General features: G+C 39.9%; 1 protein-coding gene across 3 annotated transcripts in view; it reads right to left on the bottom strand.

Moving 5' to 3' along the window:
- Positions 1 to 15,898, bottom strand: part of LOC109033947 (uncharacterized) — a 142,547-nt gene that overhangs the window by 43,395 nt on the left and 83,254 nt on the right. For all 3 annotated transcript variants that reach the window (XR_002009102.2, XR_002009103.2, XM_019046810.2), the window contains exon 2: positions 13,436 to 13,496. The gene's annotated coding sequence lies outside the window, so the exon portion shown is untranslated. The remainder of the gene's footprint in view (positions 1 to 13,435; positions 13,497 to 15,898) is intronic.

Raw genomic sequence — 15,898 nt, 5'->3', positions numbered from 1 at the left:
TAAAAATTGGCGATAAGAGCTGCGTTTCAAAATACCATAGGAATTCTTATAGCTGGCTAAAGAAGGCTACAATCATATAGCTGACTGTAGAATGCGAAGAAAATCATACGGCCGGGCTATACGAAGCGATAAAAAATTATGCAGCCGGGCTTTACACTTTATCGCCTGGCTGTTGCTTTTTCGCCATCGATTATAAAAGGCTATGAGAAATTGTGTAGAAATTTGTGTGCTTTGGAAATCATTAAGATTGATACGGAACCACCTTAATATTTACAAAAGACACATTATATTTTCCTTTAATACATATTTTTTTTTCATCAATTGAAATGAGAATAATCCATACAGGATGAACAAAAATTTCAAAATCATGAGTTGAATAACGCTGACTCCGCCAGATTAAGTATTAGAGCCTAACACAAAGCGGAGCGGCGACGCACTGGCGCCTACAAACCTAACAGGGATACTTCACGCATTGCGCAACGCGTGAAGTATCCCTGTTAGGTTTGTAGGCGCCAATGCGCGTTTCACGCTGGCTGCTTGCCTGCCGCGCCGCAGCGTGCCACGGCGCTTGAAGCGACTATTTCACACCGGAGGTATTGCACAGTATCATACGAAATTGACGGCGCTCTAATATATTAGTGATGGCAGGCATCCATCAAAAGTATGGAGCTTTCCTCGCAAAATAAATCAAGATACTACGGCCCAAAAAGAGAGCAGTGGTCCAAAAACTCACTAAGTCCTAGCATACGTAATTAGTAACGTTTAGCATACACTTCATTGCCTGGCTGTTGCTTAATCGCCATCGGCTATAAAAGGCCATAAGAAATTGTGTGGCCGGCTATAGAATCTGTTGGAAATCTTACAGCCGGCTGTAGGTCTATGGTATTTTGGAACACAGATTCTACTGCCAATTTTTACCAGGGTAACGCGGTCCATATGTAAGAGCCAAAGTTGTAGAGCAGGCGTGAAAACGATCATCCTCGGTGCAGTAAATTTAACGTACTGCGGACTCCGTATTTGAATGAACTTATAGGTTAGCTTAAAGTTCACACGTTAATTCCTGACTCTCGTGAAGAATCAAAATGTATTTGAACTTGAATTGAATTCCGCTACTGGCAAAAAATACATAGATTGACTTGTGAAACGGATCCCTTAAAGTTGAAAACACTATATCAATATTACGAAAACACGCGAGTTTCCAAAGAGACCTTCACAAAATTATTGTATACTTCCATTTTTTAGGCTATATATCAGGGAATTTTAATTAATTTCGCTGAGTCATTTTTCAGATTTACCTTAGAATTTCCCAACAATCTCACAGAATGACAAAGAGTATGGGAATCAGAACCGTCTCAAAAACCTTTCAAGAGAAAAAAATTATTACATATTGTCCCTCCTCTGACGTAAGGTTAGATCTTAACTTCCACGTGAGCCTTGTGTTTCATATGAATGCATGCTTTCTAGAGCTCATGGGGAAATCGAGATACGCCCTTACGTTAGGGGAGCGACGATTTTTTATAGGTACACAAAGCAGAGCATCATTTAATAGCCTAGAATGCTGAAGGTCTAAAAATAAATAATCAACTAACTAAAGAGTAATATTTGAAAAAAATAGAGACTTTCAGGTAAGAGATAATGTCACGAGGTGGCCATGTATTCTTAACGAAGGTATGAAAACATTCTTACAAATCTCGAGCCATTTTTTCTCCAGTTTTGTTAGCGCCACCCTCCGCACCCCCCCCCCCCCCCCGCCAACAAGAGTATCTTATATCAAGACCGCCGCTATAGTCTATTTATTGCAATGTTTGTGTATACTTATAGATACAGCTCTCATGTTTCTCTGATATGGTTATCTAAGTCTGACCCTCGTGACCCTTTTGGAACACCTACGGTGAATAGTTGAAGAAACTCATGAAACCGATTAAAACGTAATAAAATTGCCTACTACTTAATTAATCATCAGCAACTTTCTACCAATTTAGCTGCTGTCGAAGCAATCGCACTGACTTTGAGGAGTAAACGAGTTGCTATGTGCGTTAGAAAGGCATTGTAGAAGCTATAGAAGGGCATGAGAAATTCAATTTTCCCGTGACCAATGTAAAATAAACACGTTCGTATTTTAGTTATGAGTTGTTTGAAGAATTTTCGTTGCAGAAATCGTGTTCTACGTAAAATTCTGGTCAAGGAACATACCTGCATCATTCGTACTGTGTCTAGTGGTCCATTAGGAACTAAAACTTCTCACGGAAAAAAATTGAATGTTGATTCAGCATTTTTACTGTTCATGTGTACGATATGTATCAAATGATGATTTTACATTTAAAAAAAATGCTAACTCAAATTTGAATTCGTTCAATTAACGGTGGAAACCTAACATTTCTTTTATTGTAAAATCAGCATTTATACTTGTCGCACATTTTTTTTGACATTATGAATGCTGAGCAACATTCAATTTTTTTCCGTGCTGGCTCATTTTATCAACAACAGACGCGCTATTAGTTTCCCTATGCAGATAAGTGGTTTTATGTATAAGCGAGAAATTGTAGTTGTTAATTGCAAACTAAAGTCCAATAATTTTTAGTAGAAATAAATTACCGAATCCCTCAGAATCGAGGACAGTAATGATCTCCGATTCACACGAACTACCGAACGCCCGGGATGTCACTCTGAAACTGATTTAAGCACGGGCGAAAATCTATAATCGGGGACAACACCGACAAGGGCCCGAAAAAATCCTTGGGATGTCCATGCCGGTTTTTTGCCCGGTTGTTCCCAATCTCAATCGTCGGTTCGGGGACGATGATGGGCTGGGGGAGGGGGCCCGCGGGGGGCCAGGGGGGCCGATGACAGATGACCGGCAGATAAGAGCCAGCAGGTTGGCGCATCGACCACGGCCGTTCCGCGGTTCAGTGAACTAAAATTTCATTGTTCGACCTGCGCGAACTTTAATTGATCGGTGAGTCGCCGCACGCGGCACAGTGGTTCGAGTCATTAGGAGAGGTCGGACAAAAATTTGGAAACTTTAAACGCTTATAACTTCATGTGTATGTCGCAGGCAAATAATGAAATCAGGCATTTTGTCAAATGCCTAGGCAAATAGCCAAATGATTGTCTACAAAATTTTGTGAATTTATAGCGGAGAGCTCACGAGTTTTCAATGTTTGTGGGAAAATATCTCATCAAACCTACAAACTCTTTTTGTCTCTTCCTCTGAAATTGCTTCTCATATTCTTAAATTTTGAAATTCTAAAAACGCTGTATTCTCTGACATGCTGAACATTTCAAGATAAGTGTCTACTCAGGAGCTAAACTCGTTTAGAATACTATTTTGTGATGCAAATTTTTACATAGAATTTTTTCCTACGGGGGCGATTAATTATTTTGTCTAAATTTAGAGAAATAATCAGAATTTCAATCTTAGCGAGAATATTTGACTATTTGCCTAGGCATTTGACAAACTGCCTGATTTTACCATTTGCCTGCGACATGTACAAAACTTTGAGGCTCTAAGAGTGGTTTCATTGGTTTTCTCGTGAAATTTTCTTCTATTAGCACCCCTTGAGATTCAAAATATGACGGAATAAACATCAAAATTTGCAATTTCAGTCAAAAATTTCGTGTCCGACTTCTCTAATTGTCTCGATCCACTGTGCGCGGTGGGACTCGTTATCATCATCGGCAGTGGCAAGGCGTTAATGATCGATAATCGATATTTCCCAATTTGAAGCCGTGGTAAATAATCGATTTTTAAAGTGTTCGTTGAGGACACCCTATTTATCGATACTTTTCCATAGGTTTAAATGGCAGATCAATCGTCGTATCGCAAAGCACGCCGCCACGCCACTGATCATCAGCCGATGTGGAGTATTTCACCCGCGCAACGACCTCACCTCTGCTGATGACCGCGTTTTCGTTCTACCTTGCTGAGGAAAAACCACGTATGAGCCCTCAGACGTTGCTAAATTTCCTTCTATAAAAAACAAATTTACTGGGAAAATTTTGCATATTTTTCTTCTAATTTTTACACAGTTTTGTTTGTGATTTAATCTAAAACATATATGAAAGAACCAAGGAATGATGCGTATAACTTTCCTCAAAAATAATTATTTCGTCAGGGAAATTTGGCAACCTTTGAACGCTCATACGACGTTCTTCTTCCTTTGAAGGCCCATTGTTGATGATTTAACTTTTATTCGTCTTGAATCGATGAATGGATACGCGGTATACCGGCTTAAGAACTTTCGGGAACACTTCCACAGTCTATTGATCAGCCGCCAACAGTCAGAAATTGTCAGGAATCCACAAACAACATGCGTGATGACTTGTGAAATTGCAATAATTCGCATCGACATGGCAAAGGTTTCATTGATCAAGATAAAAGATCTTCGAAAGCATAAATACGGCTGTGAGCGCCTTCAACTCCCGGTGATACTCTCCGCTTTTAGTTAGTTTAGTTGCCTATCCAAATCAAACCCAGCTTACTTGATGAGTGCATGTCAAAGCGGTTTATGGGTGTCAAAAAATCCGGAAAACCCTACTTTTGTGTACTTTTTGTAGGGTATCTACAATTTCCAATTGCCTGATGTTCGATGTTAAAGTGTCCTCTCTCGAGTCGTTTTTACACTCGCCGCAAAGGAAAAAGACCGAAAGAAATCTACTCCAGCACTGGAAGAAAAAACACATTAGACCTAGATTCCAGACTCTTAAAAATATCGACAAGAAAAAATACTCTTGATTCAATCGGATTTTTACTGAAATCAAGAACCAAGCCTCTTAATTTGAGCGGATTTCCTTTTGATTTAAGCAAAAATCTGATTCAATCAAGAGTATTTTTTCTTGTTAATGTTTTCAAGAGTCTGGACTCTAGGTCCAATGTGTTTTTTTTCCAGTGAACCCTCTCACTAACCTGAGTGAGTCATTAATGTCTCTTGTACATGTATAGTGTCCTAATAAATGTAAAACATGCGTTTTACCCCGAGCTTAAAACCCAAGAGTATCATTCTACTTCCTGACCACCTGCTGCTCAAATTCCTCGCCGCTTCATCACGCCCCGTTCCTTGTGGTGTGCTTGACCCTCCAGTGCCCATTACTCTTCATAATGTCGCCCTGATTAGCGGTGGGGGGTTCTCCAACCGTGAGTCATCTTCATTAGTGGAGTAGTCAGGCCATGTTTTTCCTAACTCTCGCTCATCCAATCGGTATCTCCCTGTCGCATCGAAATCGGAAGAGACGGAGGTTTTTTTTTGGTCTCGGTCGAATTTCTCGCTTAATCGTTGTGTTAATCCCTCAGGCACGTAGATAGGCTTCTCTGCCGCGCTAGGGAAAAACGCCGTAAGAGCCTTCAGGTGTTGCCATATTTCCTTTAATAACCAAAGGATTTACTGGAGAAATTCTGAATATTTTTCTTCTAATTTTTTAGGCAATTCTGTTCCCAACTCAATCTAAAATTTTGGAGAATTTTAAGGAAAAATATGCACAACTTCCTTCAAAAATACATTTTTTAATCGGGGAAATTTGGCAACTCTGGAGTGTTTATACGGCGTTCTTCCTTAGCACAGCAGCTCCCTTCGTCCACTTTCTCCTCATATGTCGAACGGTCAAATCGATGGTCTCGATGGAGCTTTACGAGGAGACTCGGTCAGTTTATCGAAATTCGATACGTGATAAGTTTCCCCATAAAATACCATCGGGATATATCGACCATTTACGGTCGCAAGTCCCACGCATTGGGCGGAAATGCGTGCAAGGATATGTCATGAGGTTCGGATTATAAATTGAGAAAATCTGAGTCACCGAAGACACGATTTCTTCTTCTCCTTTTTCTCTCGGATTATCCGTCGCCTACCTCTAGCCAAGTTTTTTTTTCGCCGTGTCTGGGTGAGAGGGAGATTCTTGACCATGATGAGTCATCTTGGCTCGGGCTTCCGTCTGGTCAGGGTTGAACTAAAGAGATTTTGCTGCCGCAGAGTGTTGCTGACTGTGTCACTAATCGACTCTGTCCAGTGGCGTGGCGTGCTTTGCGATATAACGATTGATCTGCCATTTAAACCTATGGATAAGGATCGATGTACAGAGCGTTCAAACGAACACCTTAATCATCGATTCTTTGCTATAGCTTGAAATGTGGAAATATCGATAATCGATCATTCACGCCTCCTCACGGACTCTGTAGCAGTGCACGGTGATTTTCCTCCATTGTGGAGACAACACGTACATATGTACAATCACAAAACCTCACGGTAGCGGTAATTATCTGTCCTTAATTTCATTTCGGTGAATAACAATGAAAGGAGAATGTTTCCAATTTTCAAATTAAGAACCCTGTGGTCTCGTAAAGTTTCGAATGAAGAAAGTTTATTAAATTAATTAAATTTTAAATTTTATTCCTTGCAGAGACGACGACGTGCTGTTGTACCCCGGTATCCGCGACCCCGCCATCCGCGGATTCGCTTATCCGCGATCGAATTTTTGCGTCCAACTCTAGTGAATTTCTTCCGCAAATCATAGGTGAATGTAAGCATTTTCCATTTGACGTGTACCCTAACCCTTCATTTTCCATAAGATCAATGCCCCCGTATCCGCGAATTCGGTATCCGCGGGGTTTTCGCGGAACGTAAACCCTCGCGGATACCGGAGTATTACAGTATAAGCCCCACAGTGTTGTTCAAATTACTTTCATGAGAGAAACTGTAAGCATATGGTAGATTTTTGGAGTAAAAATTTCATTTAGGCCTCCGTATAGTTGAATTGCGAATAAAGCACAAACGTTTACAGTCTGAAAAGCGTTGCAAAACTAAAACGTCGTTTCTAGAGAAAATGGCTCATTTGTTATCGACAAAATGTGATCATTTGGCGTCAAACGCCGTAATTGAAGTAAAATAAAGCCTTGGTATAGAGGTTAAATGAAGAAATAAGGAAGCTCTGGAATATCAACGGACCATAAAATGTGCAAATTATCCGATAGTTGTGAACATTTTTTATGTCGTTGATCGATTAAGGTCAAATTGTCTCTGTCATCGACCTAAAACAGTTAAAGTGGGGAAAAATCAAATTTTTTGCGTTGTACCATGTACCATTCTACGCCATTTTCATGTTTCGACGCAGTGAAAATACCAGACCAAGAATCTCATTTGCGGTGTTCAGAAATATCTCTGCTCCCATTTTATTTCATTTGACGGAGAACGAATCAATTTCATTCCTTGAAGTTTTCACATGGTTTTCTTCGCACAGAGAATAAAAATCGGAAATTTTCACAAATTGACGTTGAGTGGTTTCTCATGTAAAAAATAAGTATGGTGGGAGGTTTGCAACGTCGCAAACCGAGATACGTGGTCTGATAGTGTCACCTTCGATTTGCTTTCTTTAAAACCACTATTTTTCTCCTTTAATCTTTATAATGTAATCAATCGGAGGAATCATTCCATTCCGATGGAAAATAATGCACGATTGTACGTATTTATGCTAAAAGGAACTATTTGCATAGGATTTGCGTGAGACATAGTTCCTTTTAGCATTAATACGTCCAATTTAAAGGTTGAATTTGAAAACTTTTCCCGAGTCGAGAGTACGAGCATGACGCATTCAGTGGCGAGGCGTGATAATCGTATCGATATTATCCCATTTGAAGCTATGGTAAAAGATCGATTATTAAGGTGTTCGTTGCAAACGCCCTCATAATCGATTTTTTTTCATGGGTTTGAATGGCATATCGATCGATACATCGCAAAGCACGCCACGCCACTGGACGCAGGATACTTTTGCGCCTTCTAAACGCCATACTTATCGATACGGAAACGAAAGGCTAATTAGGATAGTGTTTTGCAGCTCATGGTTTGGGTGGTAATTACTTTCCGTTCATTAGTCCATGTTTGCAGAGGTTCGCGTTCGTTCCGGCGTTGTTTTCCTGATTTGAAAAAACATGGATTTATCATCACGGCTTGGGGGAGACGAGTCAAAAATAGATTTCTGGTGGAAGTTTAGAGGTCAGCACGAAAGTTTTCGAGTACGGTGAACGAGCGGTTGTAAATTGATAAATGTCGAAGTTCATTATTCGTAAATATATGAAAAATATGAACAAATCTACATGAAATATGAAAGTGATATTTCTCGGTTGATTTTTAAATTCTGGTGCAATTCGGTTCATTTTCTCCCAATGTCTACGTAAATTGAATTTGAAATGAAAGAGGAAGTAGCAAACATTAAAATTTATAATCAGTGCTGTAAAAATAAATTATTTAAAAATAAAATCCACCCTAAAGGTAAGCATTCATGAAAATCACCTCCTTTCTTGGGGGTATTCTTGTGTGGAAGAGGAAAAAACTTAGGACCTTGATTATTTCCAAATAACTCAAAAACTAATGCATGGTTTGATGGATTTTTGAAAAAAAAAGCTCCTCATTATGCTAGGATTGGACAAACGTGAATTTTCGAACATTAATGCATGGTTTCTACCAGGATCTGCATAAGAAGGTCAAACATTGCCTAATTTCCATTTATGCGTAACTACCCAGTTAATGGACCAACATTCTGCTTTGATTTTTTGTGAATATATGATTGTTATACTCTGCGGAAAATCGGCGAAAAGTTTCAAGGCATCATCCTTGTTTACTTTCGTTTGTTTGCCTGTAAAAATACGGTAGAAAACCAGGCAACATGAAATTCAGTTGAAGTAATTCTGGTTGTATCCATTCCGTTTTTGCATTAAAAGTTGGATGTCAAGGATTAAGTACAAATAAAATGGACAGTTAAGTGGTTCTCATCATGAGTTCGCGATTGGTGGTCCTGTTTGCGGAAAAACTGCGCTCCCAATTTTCCTGCTGGAAGAAACAGAGGAACACAATGGAGTCAGTTTTCTAATCTCGAGAACGTGCGCAGTTCTTGTGCGACAGAAAACCAGATCCGAGTTCAAACATGCTCAGAGAGCGGACGATAATGAACCGATAAAACTTTACGAGGAAAAATCTTTTTGTTTTGAATAAATTCTTACAGATCAAACGTGTGTATACACGAGCGACGTGTTCCGAAAAAAATCAAAACTAACACGTGCTCTCTTATTTCTACTTTATCGCCGGTTGACAGCGACGAACATAAATTGAGGAAAGACATGATTTAAAACTCGTGGATTGAGTCCGAATCGAACGTAAAGCATAAAATCCGAAATAATTTGATTTAAAATTTCGCGGAAATTGCAAGGACTTTTTAGCGAATATCAACAATCTCACATGATAACGCGTCCGAGCATAGTACATTAATATACAATTTCGTGGAACAATAAAAATTACGACGGATCGATAATTAAAATTTTCCCAGAATATTTATTTAGAAGGGAATCGGATGATATTATCTTTTTCGTGGAAATCGCAAGGACCCTTTAAAGGATATTATACAACTTTCAAGACTGCAAGATGGAATTTAATAAAGCACATTTTTACTATTATATAAAATTTTGACTGATCGCTATTTATAAATTTTCCGAGAAATGGTCACTTTAACGGGGAGGATGAAAAAATTAGAGATACTGCACGGCGTTTTATACAAATTACTGTACTAAAGAGACCGAACCGTAGAAGAAAACGAACGGTAATAAAAATAGAATGCAGTAGCAGATATGCGTCTTTATCAGGTGAGGAGCTTCTGTACTTTAACGCCCCCGGCATATGCAGACATCGTTGTCACATTAAACTTTACTGTTAGTGTTGGGCTTGATGAAGCAAAAAAGACACAATGATTGATTACACGGAGATAAAAACATGAAAAATTTGAATTCCACGATTTTACACAGGCGTCAGTAGAGCTTTTTGGTGAAGTCAGATATCGTTAGCATTGTTTTAGTTCACGATAGAATTATTGCAGATGAACTAAGCGTTGGTGTGAGATGTTAAATCAAGTGAGCGTTTATCATCAATCGTTCTGACTGAAATGTTAAAACAAAAATCAGTCGAAAATGTATTCACGAATCAGAGAAAAAAATGTTTAGCACCATTTTTCTACTCGCAATATAAACGGAGGTGCTGTCTTTTTAAAACACGCTTGAGGGGTTCATAAATGCATGGTAGTGATGCACGATTTGTGTAAAATGCCGTGATTGAGCACCTTGCCCCTTTGAGCACAGCAATCACTGTTGGAAAAAATCTGCACTGTAAGCCAATGGTAGACAGACAAACCACTGTTAGCATCAACTCGGTGGATGACGTCATGTGGCGGGTTTTCAAAATCCCGGAGTTCGAAGTATGAATGATCCAATTAAATTGTTGCGTCTATTATGCTAAAAGTAGAAATTTGGCACCTCAGTGAACTTAATTATTAATTTTGTATTTGATTATCAAAACAAGTGAGTCTGTGATACTGCCCCATTCTATTGGCACGTGAATTCAAGAGATTATTTTGAGTACTTACTTGACTTGAAGAGTTTTTCAGAGGGTTTGTTAGACGCATGATTAAACTAGTAAGAACTATGGGACTAAGAGATGGAAATATAATGGTGCCTGTGCCTAAAACATGCAGATCTCTCCTTGGCGCACTTTTTATAGAGAAATTGTTAGGAGACTTCGTCGAAATTTTTAGGAATTTTCAATCGGTAACCTCTTTTGTATGCAACAAACATATTTTGTTGCACCGACATTAAACTATATTACTGGAAATCATATTAAGTAGCAAAATCTTCTGATAAGTCGAGTAATAGTCGAGGAATGTCAGTTAGATTTCTCATCGTATCAATCAGATGTCCTCATCATTGACCACACGATACAAACATTTTCTGTAATATCCGCACCTTGGAAAGCCCAGCAGCTTAAACCCGGAATTTCGGTCCCGGTTGCCAGCACCGAAAAAAAGAGGTGCTGAAATAACATCTTGGATGTTAAAAAAATGTGCGACAACTCTTGGATGTTGTCATTACCACTCAGGCTTTTAAAGTAACATGCATCCTATCATGCTACGTTAACTGCCAGAGTGTTAATAGCAACATCTAAGAGTTGTCGCACATTTTTGTAACAAACGTAACATCCGGGATGTTACTACAGCATCTTTTCTTTTCGGTGAAAATTTGGCAATATATTTCTGACAGCTCTCCATAATTTTTCCAGCTGGCGGCCGTTTTACCAAATTTTGGTGGTCGGAACCAGGAATCTGGGCTCTGGCTGTCGCGTTTCTGGAAAAGCGGATATCGCAGAAAGACTTTTTCGCCACGCATGGTATTAAAAACGTATATGATGCGTAATCAAGAGATGCATGTCAAGGAACAGTTGCTTTCCCGAAGTAAAGATACTTTCCCAATACACAATTCCCAAGAATTAACTGAAAAATCTAAAAATTGCCGCTCGAAATATGCTTTTCACAAATTCCAACTTACTAAATATTTTTTCTGAAATCAAGAAAACGCTGTTTATTTTAATCTACTGTTTTGCTTATCGCGAGAGTTTTTTCCTTGTTCCTAGACAAATTCAGCTTGAACCAAGATGAAAAATTTTTTGGCGGTAAATGTAAGAATTATGATGCTTGAGCCAAACATCTTTGTTTCTTTTATCAATATTTTTAACTTTACCTCCCTCCCTCCCCCCCCCCCCTCCTCGAGTTTTTTTAGTGAAAAGAGCTCAAAAAACCACGTGGCAATGATGGAGCATCCACGAGGCGGCAGAAATGAAGAAAAAGAAGAAAGTGCCAACAACGATTCCTAACTTCGTCGTGGCCTTGCTGCTTTGAGGGGTTAATGGTTGAAGGTCACCCGTGGATAGATCTCAATTGTAAAGTTTGGAAGTCCCCTTTGTTCAAAGGACGATGAATAGTGACGCCAGGAGCAAACGACACCAACGGTCGGATTGAAATTCCACGGCTACAATGAGCACCAGAAACAGATATATTGTCTCTGTTGCGGCAGTGATATAATTGAGAGACTCGCTCGGCGTCGCAAGATTTGATTGGTAAGGACAATCGCTAGGAATTTGCCCCTCTTTTGGCATTCTTTATCATTCGAGAATTTACTCGAAGGCTGAATAAATTTCGAATGGCTTGAATTTACACCGAACGATTGCTAACTTTCATCGGATGAGAAGAACGTACTTGGTCTAAGCTTCAACACACCGGGAAAAATACAGTAGACTCTGAATTATCCGGATTAATTGGTGCCGGGCCCGATCCGGATGAAAAAGAAATCCGGATAATAATAGTAAACACAAACACCACCAACCAACACCACAGTATTCTTATTATGTATACATCATGTACATACCAACACGAATTTAAAAGGTTAACGCCAAACTGAACGACTCAATGGTGGTTGTGAATGGTGGCCGACAACGATAAATTACAATATAACGATTAAAGCGCGCAATGCGTGAAGTATTCATGCAGTCTTGTAGCCGCTAATGTGCGTTTTAGGCTAACTAACCGACTGCACTGCGTTTGGCGTAATGCGAGAAGTAGTTATGCAATCTAGTAGGCGCTAATGCGTTCCACGCCGACCTCACTGTTTGGCGCAATGCGTGAAGTATTCCTTCAGCCTTGCAGGCGCCAATATGCCTTGCGACCGCTTCTCCGCGGATCCGCTCACTTATCGGAATGCGTACGTAGTTACATGGTTGCAAAATCGATCCGGATAATCCAGACTCCGGATAATACGAAGCCGGATAATCCAGAGTCTACTGTATTCCACTTCATAATTTCCGAACAATAGTTGGACCGCGTTTAACAGAAAGGAGCCAAGCCACATCAGCTATTGCCAAATTTAACTGTGCAATTTAATTTTTTACGAGAGAACGTTTTTGCTGATTCCTTTGAAAATTTTAAGGAATTTGCTTCACACTATGGAAAAAATTTACCGAAATTTGCACGAAAATCGGCACAACCCGATTCTCTAAATAATTCTCCGTATTCCGACCCTCAAAAGATGGCTACGCCTTGAATTTTTGGTGATCAAATGAGGGCAAAATTAAGGTTCACCATAATTGGAACTGGAGAGTTCAATGGGTCAGTTGCGCTGGTCACAAAATTATATACTGATGCTTGATTCTCGTAGATTACCTAAAAATAATACGATCTGCCCAAACCACAACTTTCTACGTTCAATATTAACCGAGATATCTCACTTTGAAAAGTACAGTTTTTGACGTCATCCACCGCGGTATTGACACCCTTGGTTTCTTCCACCTTACTTTCATCAAGAAGTGTGACGCACATTTGCACTGGTTACTCAACGTGAAACTCCGGCGACAGCAAGGTGGAAGAAACCAAGGGTGTCACTACCGCGGTTGATGACGTCATATACGGAATTTTTCAAAGCGATATCTCGGTTAATATTGAACGTCGGAAGTTGCGATTTGGACGGATCTTAATATTTTTGGCTAATCTAAAAGAATCAGGCATCAAAATACCATTTTGTGACCAGCGCAACTGACTCATTAAAAGGGTCTGAATAAAAATGTAAAGTGTAGAAACTCACTTGAGAAAATGTAGAATTTGCTGAGTTATCTTTTTTCTCGAACTTCCAAACGGCACATCACCTGGAACAGAAAATACACATAGAATTCTTTACTTTCATTTCATAGATCATCTCATTTAAATCCATTAGTTACCCACAAAGGACCCGTCTTTTCCCTCACGAAAGAACCTGACTGCATTTCAATGTTGCCAAATTCTCCCTCGCAGCTTGCATTTTATTCGGAGAATCTTAAGCATTTCTGACTGAAATTTTCACTAATTTTTTCTGATCTCGTGGAAAAATCAGCGACACTTCGGACTAAATCACACAGGTATATTCTTGTAAGAAATTAAATTAAAACAGACGAATTTATTTAAAGAATACGACACAATGGATCGAGTCAATTAAAGAGGCCGGACACGAAATTTTTTATTAAAACTGCAAATTTTGATGTTTACTTCGTCACATTTGACATTTCAAGGGGTGCTTTTAGAAGAAAATTTTTCGAGGAAACCAATGGAACCACTTTTAGAACCTCAAAATTTTGTATAAACGGAGTTATGAGTTTTAAAAGTTTCCAGATTTTGTCCGACCTCTCCTGTTGACTCGATTCACTGTGTGCCAGTTCTTTTTCTCAAAATTCAGTCAAAGACCCACCACGGTCCTTTGTCAACCTCCGTCACATTTTAGTGTCGAAGAAAGCAAGAGCGGGTGTTCCAAAAGGGAGGAAATCTAAATTACTCTTAGAGGGGGAAGCCGCCGTGAAACAAGCCGTCTAGACCGAAAAGAAGCCGAAAGAAGTGAGAACGCGACCTGGAGGGTAGTCATAACTCATCAGAACGGGGCACACTCGCGGCCGAGAGGGTGGCATCCAGCTAGGGGGTTGGAAACTTACCGGAAGAGTAGCTACCCCCCTATCCTGTCACCCCTCATCGTGGAGTTGAATAATTTATGGCTTTTCTCAAATATTGCACGGGGGTGACGTCATGCCGGCAGAGGTCACGCACCTGTGAGAGGGTCGGCCGTCGGGCAGGTATTGACTTCCGTTTACGCCTGAATCGCATCCAGCGCGGTTTAATTGGTTGTTTTAAAAAAGGAGCGAGGCCGTTTTTGTATGAGCTCTGGGTGTATAAAATACACGGGAACTGGAGTTCATCTAAGAATTGACTTACGTGTGAAGACCACTGATTCAGTTTTTTTATTTCTGACTGGGCGAGGGGAGGGTGCACGCTCCGCTTCTTGATAAAGAGGGTGACACATTTTACTCACGGTTCAGGGCAAAAAGTTTAAACCGAGTTTGCTTTGACATGGATTTGAAACGCTGGTTTTTAAATTGTAAATATAAAAAAAACGGTTGATTTGTTTTAAAAAATGCGTTTAAAATTTTCTGCTCATGCAAAATGTTATGTAGGTATCACTAATTCGTTGCTTGGGTGCCCTGGTAAAAATTGGCGATAGGAGCTGCGTTTCAAAATACCATAGGAGTTCTCACAGCCGACTGAAGAAGGCGATAGAAAATCATACAGCTGGCTGTAGAAAGTGGAAAAAATCATACGACCGGGCTACACGAAGCGATAAACAATTATACTGCCGGGCTATAGTTCCTACCGCCGGGCTTTACACTTTATCGCCTGGCTGTCGCTTTTTCGCCATCGGCTATAAAAGGCTAAAAGATATTGTGCAGAAATTCGTGTGCTTTGTAAATCCTTAAGTTTGTACGGAATCACCTTAATATTTACAAAACGCACATTATATTTTTCTTTACTACATATTTTTTTTCATCAATCAAAATGAGAATAATCCATACAGAGTGTGCAAACATTTCAAAGTCATGAGTTGAAAAACGCTGACTCCACGAGATTAAATATTAGAGCCTAACACAAAGCGGAGCAGCGGCGCACTGGCGCCTACAAACCTAACAGGGATACTTCACGCATTGCGCAACGCGTGAAGTATCCCTGTTAGGTTTGTAGGCGCCAATGCGTGTGTCGCGCTGGCTGCCCGCCTGCCATGGCGCTTGACGCAACTATTTCACACCAGAGGTATTGCACAGTATCATACGAAACTGAAGGCGCTCTAATATATTAGGAATGGCAGGCATCCATCAAAAGTACGGTGCTTTCCTCGCAAAATAAATCAACATACTACGGCCCCAAAAGAGAGCAGTATTCCAAAAACTCACTAAGTCCTAGCATCCGTAATTAGTAACGTTTAGCATACACTTTATTGCCTGGCTGTTGCTCAATCGCCATCGGCTATAAAAGGCTATAAGAAATTGTGTAGCCGGCTATAGAAGCTATTGGAAATCTTACAGCCGGCTGTAGGTCTATGGTATTTTGGAACACAGATTCTACTGCCAATTTTTACCAGGGTGACAAAGGGGCGTAACTACACATTGAGATGAGCATGGGAAAACATTGAGTTTTATAGACGACAGGGTTAATCGCAAAGTATAGTTACGCCTAAAGAATGAGACCATGGCAG

This window comes from Bemisia tabaci, chromosome 8 (assembly GCF_918797505.1).
Source record: "Bemisia tabaci chromosome 8, PGI_BMITA_v3".
In the NCBI taxonomy this organism is placed as follows: Eukaryota; Metazoa; Arthropoda; class Insecta; order Hemiptera; family Aleyrodidae; genus Bemisia; species Bemisia tabaci.
Note: the sequence above shows the minus strand (reverse complement) of the source record. Positions and strands in the feature narration are given on the sequence as shown.